At 40.5% G+C, this 22,818-nt stretch overlaps 1 protein-coding gene across 3 annotated transcripts in view; it reads right to left on the reverse strand.

The window, feature by feature from the left end:
• The window catches only part of LOC124556449, a 219,397-nt gene extending 207,550 nt beyond the window's left edge, over nt 1–11,847 (reverse strand). For all 3 annotated transcript variants that reach the window (XM_047130399.1, XM_047130398.1, XM_047130400.1), the window contains exon 1: nt 11,381–11,847. The gene's annotated coding sequence lies outside the window, so the exon portion shown is untranslated. The remainder of the gene's footprint in view (nt 1–11,380) is intronic.
• Between the last annotated feature and the right edge of the window lie 10,971 nt (nt 11,848–22,818).

The raw sequence follows: 22,818 nt of genomic DNA on the forward strand, positions 1-22,818 counted from the left end.
CACATGTTTGTCTGGCCTCTTAACAGATACCCCTCCATTGTGGTTGCACCTACGGTACGGCCATCTGTATCGCTGAGGCACGCAAGCCTCCCCACCAACAGCAAGGTCCATGGTTCATGGGGAAGGTTAAATACAATCAAAAAATTGTCACACCTATAACTGTGTCATGACACCAGTGTATAACAATATATCATTTCAGAGAGATGTAATCAATTGAGACTAAGCCAAATCACACTTTTTACTTTTTTTATCATCAATACTGTTGATAAATTACAAAACTTTTATTTTTATGGTTTTCATCATAAAACAGTAGCCCCCGAATTTAATGTATTTTCAAAAAGATATGCTGCCCTACTTCAAAATTTAATAAACCCCTATTCTTCTCATCAATGTTTGTCACCTGGAAAAAAGTCATCTAAGGAAAGCATTTATACATGTCAAGTGATGTGTAAATAAATAAACTGAAGCAACCTATGCAAACAACAAAAAATATTAATCGAAGGTCAACAATAAATTTCAGTATAGTGGTAGTAATTTATCTGTCCAAGGACCATTTTACAATGGCACATGATTTGTCATTTAAAAATGTAATATTCCATAAACTGAAGAACAGTCATTAGAGACTATCAATTTCATACTATACCCAACAATACAATCCATAAATATTTTCTCAGTGTCTTCGTACTGAAATTTCCTCAAATTAAGTGATCAAATAACACCACGGGCAATAGCACTGTGTAAACATTGTTGAAAGCAGTAGTCGGTTCAGACTATCTGTTCTACAGTGAATGACATATCAGTACATTTCATGAGGGTCCTACTAACTGCCCTTTATCACTATTCACAATGGGGGCAGATGCTCACAGCAGAGCACAAAGTAGACTCACTGGTATCAGGGCTACATGGAAGAGAGAGGAAGGGCTTGCTGCTTACACACTGCTTCTTTGCTTACTGTAATTTGTGTGCTAGGAATTGGTTAGGGCCAGGAAGTGGACATTTTTACTAGTGATACTTCCAACAGTTTGAATTTCTCCCCGCTGTAATTCCTGTTTAATTGGCCAATAGGTTACCAATTAAGCAGCAATGTGTTCTTGTCCAATATTACATATAAAAGCATTGTTACTCAATAAATATTGTTTTATGGTTTGCAAAGTAAAAGTTTCGTTCTGTTTACAATAGTGTATTTTTGTCAGTTAATATTAATTTAGGTAAATGAGATTTATTTAACCAATTAATTAGAAGATTCAACATCTGAATATACATAAACCACTCTATGAACATCAATTTTAAAAGAAGTAACAGTGCTGTAACCTTAATGGCTGCATATGGAGCAGACTTCTGCGAAACCTTGGGTGTAGATCCAAAAACTTGATACATACCCCCAGCCCATTTAAATAATTTATTTCAGGGATAATATATTACAATGTGGAATAATTGGTGCAATATAAGTGGTTTTCTTTTAGACTTGGGTAAAATGGCATGACGCAAAAAGAAGCACATTACAACTAGGAGTGATTGAAGAGGAAATTGTAACGGTCAAAGTCAGTAAAAAATGGCATATCGCCTAGAACTGCTGCACATCTCTACGAAATGTACTATACTGCTTATGCATAATGCAGCAGATATTAAGCTGAGGTAGTAATCTGACAGCATCACCACCAAATTATCATCACTCAAACTATACATGTCAACACATTTTCACTGCTGGTAGAGAATTTAAGCTTTACGATTACATTACTAACAGTTACTAAAATAAACAACTAACTTGAGAGAGAGAGAGAGAGAGAGAGAGAGAGAGAGAGAGAGAGAGAGATAGAACCGATGTTTGCTTACACATAAGTTCCCTATTCATAGTGTAATCACTGGAGGATTATGCACTGAAGAGCCAAAGGAACTGGTACACCTGCCTAATATTGTGTAAGCCCCCGCGAGCATGCAGAAGTCTCTCATTGGAGCTTCAGTGTAGTTTTGTTAGTGGTGGGTGTGGCAAGATATCCTGTGTAACATTACTAAATACCTTCTCTGGAAATTACTTAGAACAGATAGTTTGGGACCCCACACATGATGGAAATATATTAGCTCTAATAGCAACAAACAGACCTGACTTCTTTAAGAAAGTTGACATCGAAACTGGTATCAGTTAACATTAGGCAGTTATAATAATAGTAATAATGAATACTAAAATACAGTGGACAACTAAAACAAGCAGAAAGATTCGTGTGGTCAGGAAACTAGAGAGAGAAGCATATCTCAATGAAGAACTTGAAACTTTTAGTTTATGACAGAAACATGTAGAGGAACCATGGCTCAAGTTTAAAAGAATAGTTGACAATGCTCTGGAAAGATATGTAGTCAGTAGAACAGCTCATGATGGAAGAGATCCTCAGTGATATACACTCGCTGTAAAGAAACTGCTAAAGAAACAAATTACTGCATAATAGGTGTAGAACAAAGCATAAGCCTACAGATAGATAGATAGTGAATGAATCGCTTTCAGATGTCACGAGCACAACACGTGGAGCCTTCAATGACAACCACAGCTGAATAGTGTCAAAATATCTTTCACAAAACTCAAAGAAATTCTGATCATATGTAAAGGCTGTTATTGAAAAGAAAATTCACATTCAGTCACTTGTGGGTAAGGCAGAAACTGAAAGTGAACGTAGCAATGCAAAAGCAGAAAGAATTACCTAGGAGTATTGCCACAACTTAATTCTCGAACTACTGAAAAGATGAGATAAACAGTTATTAGTGTAAATGGCGTTGAGAAACAGCTTTTGTTAAAACTGAACAAAAACTAGGGGCCCGATGGAATCTCTATAAGATTCTAGACCCAACCTGTGACTGAGTTAAACCCTATGTTAACTATAATCATCACAGATCTCTAGAACAAAAAACTGCGCCCAGTAGCTGAAAGAAAGCACAGATCAAACTTGTCTACAAGAAGGGTAGCACAAGTGAGCCATAAAAATTCTGTCAAACATCCCCAAAATCAATTTCTTGAAGAAACTTAGAAGATATTCTGAGCTAAAACATAATGAGTTATCTCCAACAGAATGACTTTCTGTATGCCAAGAAGCACAGAATTTTGCACACACAAATCGAGTGGAACCCAACTCTCACTTTTCTCGTATGACGGCCTGAAAGCCATGGATCAAGGCAGTCAGGTAGATGCAGTATTTCTCAATTTCCAAAAGGGTCACTCCACATCAACTCACCAAATAATTCTAGGATTTGTAACCCTCCAGCTCAGATTTTCATGAAAATTGGTATATTTGCCCATACATAAGAACTTAAAGTGGTCATTTACCTACAGAAATACCGATACCTCAAGTGTATATGAAGTCCCCCCCCCCAGACGTTAACGAGACTGTATTTATTTAAGAGGTAAAGTCACAAAGAAAATTACAAAAGGTAAGCCGGTTCGAATTCTGTTGGTGGCAGAAATTTTAACTGCCAGGATGTGGTTGGCAGAGGAAGGAGAGGTGGTGGTGCAAAGTTTCTGATCACCAGACTTTGCACCAATGTCCTAGCTTAAACAATAAACCTCTCCACAATGTCTCCTGAAGTGAGGGCGTGAGTTAATGGTGATCCATCCATCGGATGGAAATATTAAGCTTGCCAATCCCCTTGGTGCTCTTCAAGAGTAGGAGGCTATGTGCCAACACCAGGTTTAACCTTCTCCCTTCAATCATCATCTCCAACATAAACGTGACACTACACACACACACACACACACACACACACACACACACACACACACACACACACTACAGTCACCTACACTTAACAGATACATCTATGCACACAGTTTCATACTTCATGAAGAAAGGTGCCTGCAGGTGCACAGGATAAGGAAAACTTCTCCAATTAGGAAGTCTAACATGCCCTTTGGGGTCTCCCAGACATTCATGCCATATGACAGTAAGTGTATCAGCCATTGGATTGCAGTGTTGAAATCTGACAGTAGGGAGGATAAAATGGATTATGAAATTGTGAAGAAAGCCAAAGATACTGACGCTATTACACTGTTGATGAAAGAAAAAGTGGTTGGTGTAAGGAGATTAAGAAATTCCAGTTTTCACCTTAGCTCCTCCCCCATGGGCAAATGAAAAAATAATGTCAGAATTCAATGCTAGTGAGTATGTACTCCAATAGGCAAGGATACTGAATACAGAGATAGATACTTTATCAACTCCTAAGTCAAAAAAGAGGTAAAATGATCATTGATGAAGTTTTAAAGTTTGTCACAGATTTTTACCAAAATTATGAATATACTCTAACATTACCAGGAGCAAAACACCAAGTTTGCATTCAGAAGAATGTGTATTGGCAAAAGAGACTCATCCTCTGCAACCTAAGGAAACTATTTTATTGCTGTAAATGGTACAACCCAAACATTAACATTGGTTTCTCTGTATTTTGTTCACCCGAAATGGTGTATTTTAGCTGGTGCTGCTGGCATTCATTCAGAGTGTGTGTGTGTGTGTGTGTGTGTGTGTGTGTGTGTGTGTGTCTCCACCAAAATGTAAAATGCTTTTGGATGCAGAACACACACATTCAAGAAACACATAAAGAACTTTGAAAATTTCTTGTATGTGACTGAAAACTATGACTGTATGCTTAATCACTGTGATGATTGTCCCAGTGATGACAAATTGTTGGAATTTTTGAAAGCAAAATTATCTTACAAAGATGCTGATGATCAAATTGAGTACAGCCAGTGGACTAACACACATCATCAGACTAAATTGGTAAAGCAGTCTACAACTGTTGATGAATACACTGATTTGTTGGGAACAAAATTACCGGCTCTTAAACCACACTCATTTATATCTAAGAGTCAGGCAAGGGCCGTTGAAAATTTGAAAGAAAATCTAATCCCAGAAAATGCAATTCTATTCAAGTTTGCTAATTCAGAATGAAATTCTGAGTTACCACTGGACAAGAAGCAGCTGTACAATCTGTCCCATTTGTGTTTACATAATAAATGAGGAAAATAATTTGATAATACCAAATCACTGCTCTAGAAGTGACGATATGGATCATGATGTAGGACTTGTAAATGCTGTGCAGAAAGAAATGGTTAAGTGGTTGGCTGAACACTACTCACGAGTCAAGAAACTGCATTATTTCACCGATAGATGTGCTGCTGAATATAAAAATTGAAAAAGTTTTAAATTGTGTGTGAACACAAAAATGATTTTTCCATTCACTCTCTGCTTTCCTTTTTTGCTACTAGCCAGGGTAAATCTGTGTGTGATGGATTGGAACTGTAAAATGTGTTGATAAAAGCTAATCTTCAACCAGAGGATGATGGGCAAAAAACTGCTGCATCTGGTGTTTACAATTTCTACAAGGCTAATATTGACAAATATACTTTTCCTTTTCTTAGAGAAAATCAATGTAGAGAGATCTTTGACAACACACGCAATACCTGGTACCAGGAATTTTTACAATTACAAACCACTTTCCTGCGAGTCATTAAAAATCAGAAAAGTAACTAGTTCTTGAAAGCCTTCCTTGACTTTCTCAATGAATGAAAATGGCACGCAATGAAAACATACCCATCCTCAACAAAACTCTTGTAGCAGCTGTATATGACGACAGGTGGTACTCTGCCTTTGTCAGGAGTTTATGTGATTAAGAAGGCGATCGTGAACTACTTTTTCTACACCCATCTAGACCATCAGTGTTATTCTTTTGGCCTGAGAAGGAAAATTCTCATTTTGTGCCACTGGAAAACATTTTATGTCCTGTTGGTCTACCTGAGTCAAGCACATTAGGAAGAATATATTACTTTAATGAACACAATATGAAGTTAACATAATCTAATTTATTACTGTGGATTCAAAACAGATATGCTATTAAAACTTTCACTTGAGAACTCCAACAATCTTCACTGCTGAACATGTACAATTTAAATTTAAACATCTATCTGTGTAGAATAATTGTGATTTAAATCTGCTCATTTGATACTCCTGAACAAAGTTACTATTAGTAATGAAAACATTTCAGTTAAAATCATAACTTTTGGCTCTGAACTTTTACTATTTCAACAAAACATGATACATGCACTAAAGCTTAGCAGTCTACATAATGTGCTTTAAAAAACCTTCTGAACAATGTTACAGATACTTTACTATACAAATGATAATCATATGTCTGTCAAAACCCAGGCTGTTTTTTTGTTTTTAATGGCATCATATTTGAGTTTCAATTAAAAAAAACTGGCCTGATAACAGCTCTGCCTAAAAGTATTTTGAATACTTAAGAAATCACTCTTTAGCCATAACAAATAAAATTGATTTTCTACATTACCATAAGTCGAGCACAGTTATTTTTCCCATAAAGAGACATTCGTTTTCTGTCCTCTGGAAAAATTATGACAGTTATTTGTCGAAAATTAGCTAACTTCTGGGTTTTTTTCCTACAGTAATGTAATTTGAATGGAAAGTTTCAGACAGTTTTTCCTTCAAAAACTATATGAAACACTTAGAAGAAATTTTACAATTGTTATTAAGATGGAAAAAAAAAAAAAAAAAAAAAAAAAAAAAAAAAAAAAAAAAAAAAAAAAAAAAAAAAAAAAAGAATCATGAAAATCTGAGGTACTAGGCATCAGGCCCAGATTCACTTACTAGGAATGAAACATTTTTCATCACAGTAAAAAGCTTTCTTTTATTTCCGATTTATCTGTGTCCCTTCACAGAAAACTCATTAACATTTTTATTTTATTAGAAAGCTTACAACCTTGGGAATTATTTATGACCAAAATTAGATTCCTAGAAGGTTTGAGAAATTCCACACCAAATACAGCTGCGATTCAGAATGCTAAGGATTTTACGAGAGTCCTGAAATCTTACACATCCACAGCCCTCATTATTCAGTCCAAAGAAAAAAATCGAAGAATTCTGTGAGCAGAAAAAAGGTGAATGGCCCAAACAAACTATTCCTGTCAAAGAAATTCAGAAGACATATTCTTGGACTCAAAGTGATGGGCAAACTCATATTGCATGCACTTTAAGGAGCAAGAAAAAAGAAATTTTGTTCATTTTGCCAACACCTCAGAAACAGCAGGATAATATTCAGATTCATAATTTGAGAAGGGGGATGGTTTTGGCATGTGTGTATGACAGTGATTGGTGGATTGCAGAAATTATAGACACCAGTTAAGAGTTAAACAAAACTGTAGTGAACTTTATGCTACCACATGGACCAGCTGCTGGATATAGGTTTCCAGCTGAAGGACAGCAACAATGCCATCAGTGCTCACTTCCTGTTCACAATGACTTGAAGACTGTAAGTGCTCCAGTTCCCATTGGTTCAACACGAATGCATCACTCTATATCAAAGGAAGATACTGAAGCAGTGGTACACATTTTTAATTCACTGACTGGCTAATTTCAGCACAAAACAGAGTGCACAGAAGTTGCATAAATTGAAACTTCGAAGTCTTTGGACCTTTCACATACATTTTGTAACCATTTAAAAAGGTTGAAAAACGAGTCTCTTACTCATCTTTCAAAACTAAAATTATGTTAAATAAGGCTAGGTTTTGATTTTTCATGAAAATGTTATGTGATAATGTGGTAATGAAACAGTTTTATGTATGGCAAAAATTTTAATTGTTTATAAAACATATTCAACCTAAGAGTAGAAGCTTTCCTTTCAAGCAATGTAGAATTATAGGGTACTAATCAACAGAAAAAAAATCCAAATTTTATGGACTGCCATTTCTGGAAAAAAAATAAAAAATCCATAAATTAGGCCTATAAAAAAGTTCAGAATGCTGTAGTAAAGACTTTGACAGGTAAGTCTAAATGGAGGATTTCTTTGTAATCATAAAGCAATTATCTTTCAAAAAAAAATCAAAATATTTAGAACTGTAGATACAGCATCTTAAAATTTTTTCCAACATTCGCATCATCAAAATGGTATGCACAGTGTCATCTTTGGAGGGCTGTATCTCTGAGCATAATTTTTTTTGGAGAAAATAAAAAAAATGTGTGTTCCTTACTTAGTCCTTCATTTTAACATACGTTAAATTCAATAACATCAGAGACTATGAAGGTAAGATTTTTTTCCTAGCCTGCCTGAATTGATACGGATTATGCCTCACAAAGCTTCAAGAACTGGCTTTAAATGATGACTCCAGGAATATACAACAATATCCTACATATCACTCCCATACGGATTGTGAGGACACAGACTAATTTTAGCAAGTGCAGAGGCATTTAAACAGTCATTCTTCACATGCTCCATGCATAAATGGAACAAGAATCCCCTAGCAACTGGTACAGTGGGATGTACCTTCTGCCACACCCTTCACAAAGTACTGATATAGGTAACAGTACACACAAAGAAATTGGTATGAAAAAAAAAGCTGAAATAGACTGGGTCAAGGATTTCATAAGCAGGTACAAACAGCTCACATACGAAAACACTAGCTTACCAAGAGCCACAGCTTTTAATAAAGCAAACATCACAAAAGCTTTTGGATATTCATTCATATGGTTTCACAGAAGACGAAAGAAACAATCTGATGATGTTTCTTTGTATGTTGAATTGAATAAAAACACTTGCAAAGGTAGGCCAAAATTAACAATGGGTATATACTTATTTATCTTACAGCTTGAAACATGTATTTAACATGCATGGGCAAAGTTACAGTAATTACATTTAGATTATTGATACACAATATATATAGATTACATGCTATTAAGTAAAAGATCATTTAAGTATATTTAACATAACATTCCTGAGGTCAAATCATGTCAGCACCATACTGTATGGGCTCTTCAATATAAGGCATTTTTTAACTCATTTTTAAAAATTCTACCAGAAAGCTGTTTCAGGTTGTTTGGCAGAGAATTATAAAATATTGCTCCCTTAATGAATGGGGTATTTGTTGTTAGATTCAATCTTCTGCTCACCATATGAAAGTCTGATTTGTGCCTTGTATCGTAATCATGGATTTCCATACTCCTGTTTGTCACTTTTTTGTCTTTTTTCACTAATAATATTTATTGAAACATATATACTGCATAGATAGTCATAATATTAAAATTAATAAACAGGTTTTTGCATGAAATTCTGGGTCTTACTTTTACCATAGTTCTTATTAGTCTTTTCTGCAATACAAATACCCTTCTTATGTTGTACTGGCTACACCCACCCCACAATACAATTCCATGAGATAGATGGGGCTACACCAACCCAAAATACGCTATTTTTATTGCTTTAATATCTGGATATTGAACTAATCTCCTTAGTAAATACAGACTAGATGTTATTTTACACAGATATGATCTATTTGCTGATTCCACGAAAGTCTGTCATCTATATATATCTCCAGAAATTTACATTCTGAACAGGTATTTTCCTGAATGTCCTCATTTACAACAGAATTTTTATTTGAGCCACTTGTCTTAAAATAAATTAGTTTTGTTAATATTGACCCCTCAGGTTTTCTTTTCCAAAATGTGTTTGGGCTTTTTCAATAAAATTCTGTACCATTGAATTTAGGCCACGATTCCTACCTGCCTTGTGTCTGTGTATGTGCGGATGGATGTGTGTGTGTGTGTGTGTGTGTGTGTGTGTGTGTGTGTGTGCGTGCGTGTGCGCGCGAGAGTGTATACCTGTCCTTTTTTCCCCCCTAAGGTAAGTCTTTCTGCTCCCGGGATTGGAATGACTCCTTACCCTCTCCCTTAAAACCCACATCCTTTCGTCTTTCCCTCTCCTTCCATCTTTCCTGACGAAGCAACCATTGGTTGCAAAAGCTAGAATTTTGTGTGTATGTATGCGTTTGTTTGTGTTTCTATCGACCTGCCAGCGCTTTCGTATGGTAAGTCACATCATCTTTGTTTTTTTATATATATATTAAAAATTTAAAAAAAATTCAATCAATCCAAAGCTGCATGAGAAGTTATATTGGTTGAATCTTCTGAGAGGTAAAACACTGAAGCTCTTTTAAAGATACATATGATTACGAATATATGAATTGACTAATAACAATTTAAGGACTATAAATTAACAATCTTTCACACCCGGGGAGTTTGCAGAAAATGGTAACAATGACTTCTTTGCAAGGAAAGTAGAAGAGAAAAACAAAAAATTACTAAGTAAAATTCATGTGACCTAATCTATTTCTCAAAAATTTGGCTGTATTTCCATCCATAGAAATATTCAGGAGTTAAAAGGTGCCTCATTCCCTGTTGAAAAGAACACCATAGCAGATGTATCTATATTTCAACAGAAATACAGCCTATTTCAAATGAAATGTAAAATTTGACTTTGTTTTTTAGTAGAACTTTTGTCCAACATACTTGCTGTGTTTCATAGAGAAAATTATAACCTAAAATGCACTCCCCCACACCCCTACTGCTTTCACTCCAAAACACCTTCTTTCAATGCTAGAATGGTTAAAGACTGTACAAACATCCTACTTTTAGTTTGCTATTTTTTTCACAGTCCATAGCAACTATAGCCTACATATACACAAAACTGAAGGTAAGTACTAGAACAGATCATATTTAATTTGAGAAACTAAATAGTACCATAGTTCATCTATTAAAACACACACACACACACACACACACACACACACACACACACACACACACACACAATCACCTGTATCAGACGGGGGGAAAAAAAATCAAAAAATTTCAAAATGGAATATACTAAATCCTCAAAAATTTGTATTTATGTCAGTTAAGAAGCAACCAAAAAATTTAGGTGAACTTTGAATGAACACAAATTAAAAACACTAAAGCACAGAAATTAAGTTTCCAGGCTCTTCTCCACAGCACACCCATGAAATATATTAAAGGCCATCACAGTATTTTCCCTGATACATATACAAATAGCTGAAAGTAGAAAATTTCTTAAGTAAATCATCTCATGTTACGAAAAAATATTTTGACAGGAAAAGGCACGGATACCCCTTCAATGCTGTGCATTGCCTGAATGTGAAAAGCCAATACCACTAATTAAAACTATGTTCGACTAGATATTACCACCACTATAATTCACTGTTATTTGAAAACTAGAAAATGGAAGAAAATATTTTTTTAAAATCTATAAATACCTTGCGGCTCTTGGGTCACAACATTAGGTAAAAGTGCACTAGTGAAGGCGTCTACAAGCAATAGCCAAGTGTGTGCCATAAAACATTACTGATTTCTAAATAGCATAATACATGTCTACGTAAAAACGGGAAGAGGTATAATTTCTGTTACGACGGCACAACTTGCATATACAAAACAAAATGCAACCCTATATGTGAATGTATAATTTTCACTATTCGAAGAACTTCGCCAAATTATCTAATAGCTTAAGTTTATAAGCAGGGGTTCTGATAGATTAATATGTGGAATACCTTCAGGGCTCGCTGACTTTTGCGTAATACTTCGTATCCGCTTCAGATGTCCTCGTCGCAATTAGACGTACAGCATCCCACGGATGCTCACACCGCATTCCCACTCCACTTGTGGCAACAAAACCGATAAATGCGGAAACCCTAATACCAAAGTTTATCGCTTATAATCGGAACCAGAATATACACTTGCGCTAAACAGTGTTTTTCACGAATCTCCACTTCGCAAGCTGCTTGCTATGGGAGTCTTTCGGACCATTAAATCTTCCAACCGGGGTACATTGTCAAACGACAATTTTTAGTTCATTAATGCAAAAATATAACTTATCCTAGCTGCAAACACAGTATAACAATGAACCCAACACTAAAAAATAATGTAAAAATAAATTATAAGCAAAGTCTAGCCCATTCTAATTATCACCGAACTATCAACGCAGTAAACAAAACTCCTGCCACAGGTAATCAAACAACCAGAGGTAACACCTACTACCTACATCGCTCGCTACCGATCAATGAAAGCACCGTTACGTCATAATCTACAGCAAGGCTTCCATTGGCAGGAATTTCTTACATGTGCATACCCCCACCACCATTCGCATAAGTCAACTTACATGTGAAGGCACCCAACGTGCACACTACCTAGCAAACTTACGAGTAAGTTGCGAAAGATGAATGAAAGCCTACTTACTTGCTGATGTCACTTTCCCCACCATGGCCCACAAGCTTCAGAAACTGGAAATAGGTGGAACTGCTCTCATCCTGCTGTGGTCCGATCGACGGCACAGATCTAGAAAAGTTTGTTTACATACTTGGAAAATTTGCGTCATTCCAAATTAAAGGGCTTAGTCTTCAACCAAATAAATAAATACTTCCTGAAGTGGTCAAATGTTCTTAAACAGTAGGACAGGAATATCACACTAACATTCAGCAACTCCTTGTAATCACTTACTTGTAGCGGAGTAACACATCATCGTTTGAAGTGACGAAATGGATTAAAAAGAATTGAAACTGAGAGTGTGAATTTGTTGAGGTTCGTATTACTACAAAACAGTCAGTATTGTAAAGGAATACTATATTTCAGAAAAAAATATAATAATTTTTTGCTTTGGTTTTTGAGTGTAATTGTCACAGTAAACTAAGATTTATTTGTGGTGTTAGAGATTTAAAACTACTCTTGACCCTCACTAAAATCCAATTTAAACGTTGCAGTCTGATATTAGCGCTGTTATTGAGTAATGACTGTTCTGCTCAGTACTATATTGTTTGGTTACAAAATTAAGTATCACACTGCTGAAACAAACGTATATTTACAGCCCCTGTGACCGATTAGAACCTTTACTAATCCTGAAAATAAAAACGAAGCTGAACTGTTGAGGTAAAAACCTTAGTTTCCGGTGTACCTTCAGTGTACTGTACATAACATAAAAATTTAAAAATAATGCTCTTCGGAATCCAATACCTGCATTTTAGTGACTCCAGTTGCTACATATTTCAGTATTACTTGTAATTTAATGAGAGCTGGTACGGTTTCTCACGTAGGTGAATTACACGTTTGTATAGATCCAGAAATATGGCTCAAAAAAATTAGAAAATTGATTTTACTCGTTCGAAAGTGATTTTCGAACGATACGTCATCCTAGTAAGATAACACTTTATTAGCGTATTTGGTTCCCAAACGATTCCTACGAGATGCCTATTTCCATATCCAATATCTGTGGTTCCGTTTTTTCTTCGTCAACATCAGTATAAGCTCCCTTGGTTAAAAGATGTCCCATACGTGCTCTCTTGGAGACATATCTGGCCATCGAGCAGGACAAGACAGCATTTCGACATACTGTAGAGCATGTTGGGTTACGACAGTGGTATGTGGGTGAGCGTTATCCAATTCGTAAACAGTCCCTAGAATGCTGATCATGAACGGTAGCCAAACACGTCGAATCACCAGACTGGTGTACAAATTTGCTGTTAGGGTGTGTGGGATAACCATAACAGTTCTCGTTCTCCTGCTGTCACACGATATCACACCCCAAACCACACCTTTAGGTTTAGCTCCTGTTTGTCTAGCATGCAGACAGGTTGGTTGCAGGTCCTCAAGTTGCCCCCATTTAACCAACACACGGCTATCATCGACACAGGCACAACCAGCTGTCATCATAAAACACAACAAACGTCCAACCTGCCCTCCAATGAGCTCTCGCTTGACACCACTGAAATCGCAAATGGGAGTGGTTTATGGTTAGTGGAATGCGCGCCACAGGGCGCCTGACTTGGAGCTGTCCTTGAAGTAACTGACCTGTAAGAGTTCGCTGTGCCTTTGTGTTGGCAACTACTACTCAGATTGCTGCTGCAGCTGCAGTAAAATGCACTAGAAAAATACCCCAAACATGATGGTCTTCCGTCTTGGTAATGTCACATGGCCGTTCAGAGCCAGTTCTCCTTGTGACTGTACATCCTTGTGACCACCATTACCAGCAGTCACGTACAGGGGCTACATTCCTGCAAAGTCCATCTACAATACTGTGGAAGGAACATCGAGCTTCCCCTGGCCCTATTACATGACCTCATTCATACTCAGTGAGGTGTTGATAATGGCATTTATGTCGCTTTAAATGCGTTCTTGACCAAAGTCAACTCACCAAGTCCTATACCAAAGGTAACTAATGCTCACAATCGTTCCAGCGTGTATTTGAAGCAAACCTGGTTTGCATCCTCCTAGTGGCACTATTAAGCCAGCTTGCAAAATTTCAAGAAACAGCTTTAATTTATTTCAGACTGTAAGCCCAATAGAACAATATTTTTTAGGTTTTTAATTATTTATTTAAAATCATATAATGGTTTTTAAAATGTGAATTTCTTCTCAGAGAAATTGTTTGGAGTCTAAGCTCATTTTTAGTGCTTTGGGCCCAACTTATTGTCATCTGACAGTTACTGTGTGTTTACCAGTGAGTTCAGTTACAAAGTTCTCAGTGGCGAATCCAGAATTTTGATGTTATTCTTGAGTTTCTCCCGGCGTATTTGATAATCAAAATATCCACGGGTGTACTGCCGATCAACAGTGTCCAATGGGCACAATATTTCGGCGATCAAACTTGTCGCCATCATCAGGTGAACTGACAGACTGAGCTCCTGTGAACGTACCGGCACGTTCACAGGAGCTCAGTCCGTAAGTTCACCTGATGATGGCGACATGTGTGATCGCCGAAATATTGTGCCCGTTGGACACTGTAGACCGGCAGTACACCCTTGGATATTTTGATTAACAGACTTTTGGTGGTGGTGGGGTGGTGAGGGGGAGAGTCAGAGCTTATAAAAATTTCGTTGACGTGACATCTCCAAATTTTCCTGAGTAAACGATTACATTTTCTTAGCCTATTATGATAAGTGCTTAAATTAACTGAAAAAGAATTAAGTGATGTTTTAAACATCAAACAATGATATAGATGTAGAAAATGGTACCATAAAGTGGAATACCTCCAATTTTACATAATTTCTCAAACAAATATGTAATATATAGTAGTTCTGTAACATGATGTCTTGAAAAAAAGGTTAATCTATTCTAAAACAATGTGAAAACCATTAACTAACATGTAAAGACATTCAAGATATATTTTTGAAATTTTATAACCTTTGAGAAATTGGAGCAGCGTAGCCTCTGGAGTGGATTACTTTGTTCCACTTGATGAAAACATTATTTCATGACAGAATAATAACTCATGCTAATGTTCCCCTCTTTACAATTTATTGTGTTATGTTATAAGATCATTGGAAAACAACATTCATGTACTTTTTGGTACTGAAGGGACAAAATAACAAAAATTCAGGATGATGCAGCTCTTTAATTTAAGAAGTAAAAAAAGTAACAATCATGAACAAAATTTAGTGTTGTTTTGTCATCAAAGAAAAGACCAATGTTTCATTTGGTATGTTGGTGTGTCAAAATTTCAGCGACTATACCAGAAAAATATTTTGCACAAATTCATCACCATTTAACAATCCTGGCACTGAGAAAATGTCTCTTTTACTTAACTGTTTTGAGCGTTTTATACCTTCAACAATATCATCGCATTTGTGAAAAAGCACATCCTTATCTACAGACCATTTCCAGTTAACAAGAGATGGCATCATGGTATTTATGATTACACCACCTTCAGTAAAACTTTCAACACCATGAGAATGTTTATTTTCATACTGTGTAACCACAAATACACCAGCCTACTTGCTGACTGCTTTCAGTTTTCCTGTGGTTTTGGCAGGCTCTCTTTGTTCTCTGTAGATACTAAAATTTCGATTTGATTTCTTCTACATGATTCCATATCTTTGTCCGAACTTTCATCAAGAATTTGTTCTTTTGATAGGTCTTCATCAATAGAGAACCAAGCACTGACTAGATTTTTTTTCTTTTTAATCTGCTCACTATAATAAAATTAATCTCTTGATAAAACTCGTTTTGAACATTGTAGATTCATACCAGGCTGAACAGGTCTAAAAAGTAATGACAATTCTGTGGAGCTACTTTGATCCACTTTGTCAGTGTGAGAAACTTGCCCCAATTTTCCCAGAAAATAGATTTCGATCATACAGTGACAAATAATATGTTGATTACAAGTTTGCAGTTATGATTTAGACTATAACTCATTTCTACACACGAGTCCTGCTCCAAATTGAGGCCCAACGACCAGCAAAGAAGTGACGCCCTAGACAATCGTGGGATACCAACCTGGATGCTGCCCACCATATGGCTTGACAACCAGGAATAACGATTTGGGGTGCCATTTCATTTCATATCAGGACCCCTCTGGTTGTCACCTGCATCATCCTTACAACATAGCACTATGTCAACGATATTTTACGCCCCATTTTGTTGCCCTTCATGGCAAGCCAACCTAGGTTTACATTTCAGCAAGATAATGGCTACCTGTACCCAGTGTGACTTTCTACTGCTCGTCTTTGTATTTGCTAAACCATACCTTTGCAAGCAAGGTCGCCAGATCACTCCCCAATTGAGAACATTTGGAGCATTACTGGCAGAACCCTCCAACCAGATTGGGATTTTGACTATCTAAAAAGCCAGTTTTACAGAATTTGGAACGATATCCTCCATAAGGATATCCAACAACTCTACTAATCAGTGCCAAGCCAAATAACTGCTTACATAAGGCCCAATGGTGGACCAACACATTTATGGCTAGCTCAATTTGTGAAGCTCTTTACCTTGAATAAATCATTCAATTTTTCTGAAATTCTACTTATTTGCTTGTTCGTACTTGTAGATCACATCTACCGATTTTGGTACTATTTGGCCAATTTCTTCATGGTATGTTGTTCTTTTTGTCTTTTTATAAGTCCCATGCTGCCATTTCTACGCTTCAAATACGTCTTCAGCCGTCTTAATGTACTGTACCTCTTCTGTGGTGTTGCTGATGTAACAGGGACCATTGCAACTAGTTCATGTATGCTGGGAAACACCTATTTGTCACACCTGTTAAACAGTTCAATAACCAATGATTTAATGTTCTGAAATTCCCCTATTCGTCTTTTCTGTAGAAAATACTGACTGTATGCGTGAAATCTTCTCGGGTGATCAGCCGAGTAAAGGCGTCGTCTTCTCGCAACGTTTCGAAGGGTTTCGTACCCATCATCTTCAAGCGAAGTGTCGAGATGCTGTGTTGCGCGGTCCTATAAAGGCTCCTGGACCAGTGACTGATTCCGGGCGCCGACCAATCAGGTACCTGCGGAATCGGCCGCCGCGCCAGTGGTGGAGGGTTCGCGGCGCGGACCGGGCGTCGAGTCCCTGCCGGTTCCTAATACGTCTGTGGCCGCTACCGTCTTCGTGCCGGAGCGTTCTCTTCTAATTTTAGTTATTGCGGGATTCCAAGCTGTACTAAGTTGGAAACCAGTGTCTCGATTGATCAGGTTGCTGTTCAACCGAATTTCTACAGCCTCTTTGAAAACTGAATCCCAAAATCCTTTAGCGTCACACAGCTTCTTCGTACCCTCAAAGAGGAAGGTGTGTCCTTCGTTAAGGCTATGTTCCGCTACCGCCGATTTTTCTGTCTGACCAAGGCGTACATTTCTAATGTGTTCCGAGCGCCTCTGCGTGATGCAGCGCTGCGTTTGTCCGATGTATTTCGTACCACATTCACATTCAATACTGTATACGCCCGGAGTCTGCAGTCCTAGGTGGTCTTTGACTGAGCCAAGTATGTCCTTAATTTTACTTGGGGCATGAAAAATTGTCTTGATGTTGTGTTTCTCCAGAATGCGGGCAATCTTGGCTGTTGGCGGTCCCGCGTATGGTAGAAATGCCAGGCATCTGGTCTCATCTTCTTCTTCTGGTGTGTCTACCTTCCTGCTCTTGTGTAGGGCGCGCGAGATTTGCGTCTCATTATAACCGTTGCTGCGGAAGGTCTTCCTTAGGTGTTGTAACTCTGCAGGTAGGCTGTCATCATCACAGATAGACTTGGCCCTGTGCACAAGTGTGTTAAGCACTGAGTTGCGTTGTGCTGGGTGGTGGCAACTCTGTGCATGAAGGTATAAATCCGTATGTGTCTTCTTCCTATACACAGCGTGACCCAAGGTGCCATCAGGGTGCCTCTTGATTAGAATGTCAAGGAAGGGCAAGCTTCCGTTTTCTTCCACCTCCATGGTGAATTGTATGTTGCTGTGTATGCTGTTGAGATGTCGCAGGAAGTCTTGCAGGTTCTCACTGCCATGTGGCCACACGACAAAAGTGTCATCCACATATCTGTAAAAGGCTTTAGGTTTCAATGGGGCGGTGTCCAGGGCTATGTCTTCAAAGTGCTCCATGTAAAGATTAGCGATGCCTGGAGCTAAGGGGGACCCCATGGCTACACCATCCACTTGTTCATAAAATTTGCCTCCACACTTGAAGTAGGTGTTTGTTAACACATGCCGGAACAGCTTTATTGTGTCCTCACTAAAGCGTGTTTCGAGCAGCGCTAGGGAGTCTTCCAGCGGTACTCGTGTGAAGAGTGAGGTGATGTCAAAGCTGACAAGAAGATCTTCTTTATCCAGGCGAAAGCCTTGTAGTACCTTCACAAACTCCGCCGAGTTCTTGACATGGTGCTCACAGTGACCCACGATCGGTTTGAGCAGTTGTGCTAGGTACTTGGCTAAACCATATGTCGGTGAGTTGATGGTGCTCACTATGGGTCGCAATGGAACTCCGTCTTTGTGGATCTTAGGGAGCCCATATAGCCGTGGTGGTGCCGGTGCTCTGGGGTACAGCTTCCTGATGACGTCCTTTTCCAGTCCAGAGTCATTGAGCAAGGCGATGGTCTTACGAGTCACGGAAGCTGTCGTGTCCTTGTCCAGTTGCTTGTAGGCAGTATCTTGTAGCAGTGAGTTTATCTTCTGCCAATAATCTTCTTTCCTCAGTATCACCGTGGCATTGCCTTTGTCAGCAGCTAGAACGACAGTGTCCTCATCCTCACGTAGGGCCTTAAGAGCCTTCCATTCAGCAGATGTTATGTTGTTCTTGGGCATTTTTGCCTTCTCCAGGACCCTGCACGTCTCTCTCCTAACTTCCTCAGCTGCCTCCGTAGGGAGGCCGCGCACGGCTTGCTCGATGCTGCTGATAATGTCTCGCTTAGGTAGTGTCCTGGGTACTGGAGCAAAATTAAGTCCTCTCGACAGCACTGATATTGTGGTCTCGTCCAGTTCTTTGCCTGCCAGATTGATGACAGTCTTGGCATTGGTTGTGTGGTCGGCATGTTGCCGGGCTCCAGACAGTCTGGTGAACTTGCCACATTGTTTTTCCGTGGCTTTTCTCTTGTGGATCTCACTGCTTGCATATGTGTTTCCGTCGATCCACTCCCATGTGTGTGGTGGGAGATAGGATGCCAATCGAAGGTGTTGAGTAAGCAGCATCCTTGCGTTCTTATCTAACTCCTGCCTGGTGACCCGTATGTGTTCGCGCACCAGGGCCGCACCGGCTCGTTGTAGTATGCGTCTGGATCTTGTCGTGCTAACAGGGTGTCGCAAGTTGGCAAATTTCGGCAACACTTCTTTATCTCGACACCGTTGTAAGAAGGCCAGTCTGCTATGCAGCTTGCCCGTCTTGAGTCGTAGTTTCTGTAGCATCTGGTAGCTGCGATGGATATCCTCCCCGTAGAGGTATGTTAAATGTGATTTGAGACTTTCTCGGCGTATTCCATTCGTGAAATCTTCTCGGGTGATCAGCCGAGTAAAGGCGTCGTCTTCTCGCAACGTTTCGAAGGGTTTCGTACCCATCATCTTCAAGCGAAGTGTCGAGATGCTGCTGCTGCTGCTCCTTTTCTGACTTCCTCACTGTGAGGAGGTTCGTGTGGAAGTTTGTGGCCTGTTGGCCTTTACTCCCCTGGAATGTTGATGAATCTTCTTTCTTTACTTGTAGGTTTTTCTGTACTGGCCAGGAGTGCCGATGTCCTATTTCTTGACTTTGTCGATATGACGACTTTTCTTCTTCTTCTTCTTACTTGAGGGCTCTCCCTCGGTTGGGATAGTGGATATAGTGTATCCAGCTTTCTCATACTCTCCGTGGACGAGAGCGAAGATGACGTAGCGCATTTGCCACTCTGTGAAAATTGGGAAGGAATTGATCAGTTCGTAATCCTCCTTGGAAAGACCAACAAGGCCTTCTGGATATTCAACTGGTTGGTGTGGGGGTGAAGGTTTAGAAAGGTTAGGAGGAACGAAAGGATAAGGGTTGTCGTGGTGGGGATATGTACCATCGCGAAGCGATGCAGCTATCTTCTGCGTCACAGCGCTTGCGCTGTACATGTCGGGAAGCGGGAGGAATGGGACTTCTTCCCACCCTTCTTCTTGCGCTTCTGCTTCTGCGTCCGTCTTGGGCAGTGTTGCCTCCCCTTCAGCAGGCTCGTCGGTCTGCGTGGCCACCGTCGCAAACTTCTTCTCTCGTGGAGGAGTCGTCTGGCTGGCGGTATCGACCGCTGTGGCGGAAGCTGCTTTGACTGAGCGAAGCTCCTGCGTCAGCTCAGCAATCTGACGCCGAGCCTCGCCCAGTTCCGCCAGCATGGCCGCCCTCTCTTCCGCCATGGCGGATTTGAAGGCGGACATGGCTTCCTTCACGGCGCCGTTAAGGCGCCTGGTCACGTCGTCTTCTGTGCAAGTGACCACCTCTTCGTGTGTGGTGGTCACTTGCTTCTGGGTCTTCTTCGCCGGTCCCCGCCAGTTCCTTCTGTAGGCGCAGGAACGGGCATTGGCCGCGTGAGCGCCGCCGCAGTTGGCGCAAGTGCAGGGGGCGTCCTTTGGCTTCTTGCAGTCACGTGTGTCGTGTGCTTGCGCACACTTCAAGCACGCGACTGCTCCGCTGCATTGCTTGGCAACGTGGCCAAGCTTTTGGCAGCGAAAGCACTGCGGTGTAGACTTCTTCTTCTTCTTCTCGGCTGGTCCTGCTAGCGTGAGCAGCAACTCCGCCAAGGCAGCAGCTTTGCGTCCACTTCCGCGTCCCGACATCACGAGTAGCAACAGCGACAATGAGCTTATGCGTACCTCTCCGCGGCGTGGCAAGTTCACCAAACAAGCCTTTGATTCAGTATGGCATAGAGGGCTACTCTACAAGTTGTACTCACAAGGGTTTCCAGGGAGCATAGTTCAGCTAATCAAGAGCTACCTCGCGAATAGGACTTTCTCCGTCAAAGTAGAAACTGCCACCTCCACCAGAAGGCGTATTCGTGCGGGGGTGCCACAGGGATCGGTCCTGGCGCCCGTATTGTACAGCTTGTACACTGCGGACACTCCGACGGCCCCACTGGTGCACACCGCGCAGTACGCAGACGACACAGCCTTCTACACGAGAAATGCGAACAAGGACCTGGTCATTCGTAGGCTACAAAGGGTTTTAGACGACACAGAAACCTGGGCCCGTCGCTGGCGCATCACCATCAATTCGGAGAAGACGCAGGCAATGCTGATTACCCGCAGGCTCGGAAGGCGCGAACCTCCTCAACGTCCCCCCCTCCACCTCCACCTAAATGGACCCCAACTCCCCTGGCGCAGAACCGCCAAGTACCTTGGCGTAACCTTGGACTCTCGTCTTACGTGGAAACCCCACATAGACGAGGTCCACAGGAAGGCCTGCGCCAGAATGTCCATCCTATATCCTATCCTGAACACAACCAGCTCCCTTCCCTGCCCAGTAGCAGTAAATGTTTACCAGGCCCTGATCCGGCCAGTAATGGAGTATGCGTGCCCTGTCTGGGGATACGCGGCAAAGCAGCACCTGGACAAACTCCAGAGGCTGCAGAACCGCGCCCTCAGAAGGGCACTACACTTACCTCTTGGGTTCCCTACAGACGACTTGCACGCCGCAGCCGAAATCCCACTCCTGAGAGAGCGTTTCCAGGATCTGGCAAGGGCCTTCTACGAGGGTTCTTCCAGATCCGAAAACGCACTCATCCACTCCCTAGGTCGGTAGGACACGTCCCGCGATAAGCACAAGCGCCCTATGACGATCTTCGACTACTAAGACGAAGATAAAATCCCAACACCCAATCCATCATCCTGTTCCTTCCCACATAACACCAAACTTCTCGCCTACCTCAGGCAAGTACCAGACACACTCACAACAATCATCACAAATCACAGACACCAAAAACTATAGAAAAATCACACACACACGTTCACAGGGGAGTAAAAGCCGAAAGGCTACAGACTCCCCCTCACACTTCCCCAAAGAGGGGAAAGCAAAAGATGAGTGCAGGCAGGCAGCATCTCGACACTTCGCTTGAAGATGATGGGTACGAAACCCTTCGAAACGTTGCGAGAAGACGACGCCTTTACTCGGGTGATCACCCGAGAAGATTTCACGAATGGAATACGCCGAGAAAGTCTCAAATCACATTTAACATACCTCTACAGGGAGGATATCCATCGCAGCTACCAGATGCTACAGAAACTACGACTCAAGATGGGCAAGCTGCTTAGCAGACTGGCCTTCTTACAACGGTGTCGAGATAAAGAAGTGTTGCCGAAATTTGCCAACTTGCGACACCCTGTTAGCACGACAAGATCCAGACGCATACTACAACGAGCCGGTGCGGCCCTGGTGCGCGAACACATACGGGTCACCAGGCAGGAGTTAGATAAGAACGCAAGGATGCTGCTTACTCAACACCTTCGATTGGCATCCTATCTCCCACCACACACATGGGAGTGGATCGACGGAAACACATATGCAAGCAGTGAGATCCACAAGAGAAAAGCCACGGAAAAACAATGTGGCAAGTTCACCAGACTGTCTGGAGCCCGGCAACATGCCGACCACACAACCAATGCCAAGACTGTCATCAATCTGGCAGGCAAAGAACTGGACGAGACCACAATATCAGTGCTGTCGAGAGGACTTAATTTTGCTCCAGTACCCAGGACACTACCTAAGCGAGACATTATCAGCAGCATCGAGCAAGCCGTGCGCGGCC

This window comes from Schistocerca americana, chromosome X (assembly GCF_021461395.2).
Source record: "Schistocerca americana isolate TAMUIC-IGC-003095 chromosome X, iqSchAmer2.1, whole genome shotgun sequence".
Lineage (NCBI taxonomy): Eukaryota > Metazoa > Arthropoda > Insecta > Orthoptera > Acrididae > Schistocerca > Schistocerca americana.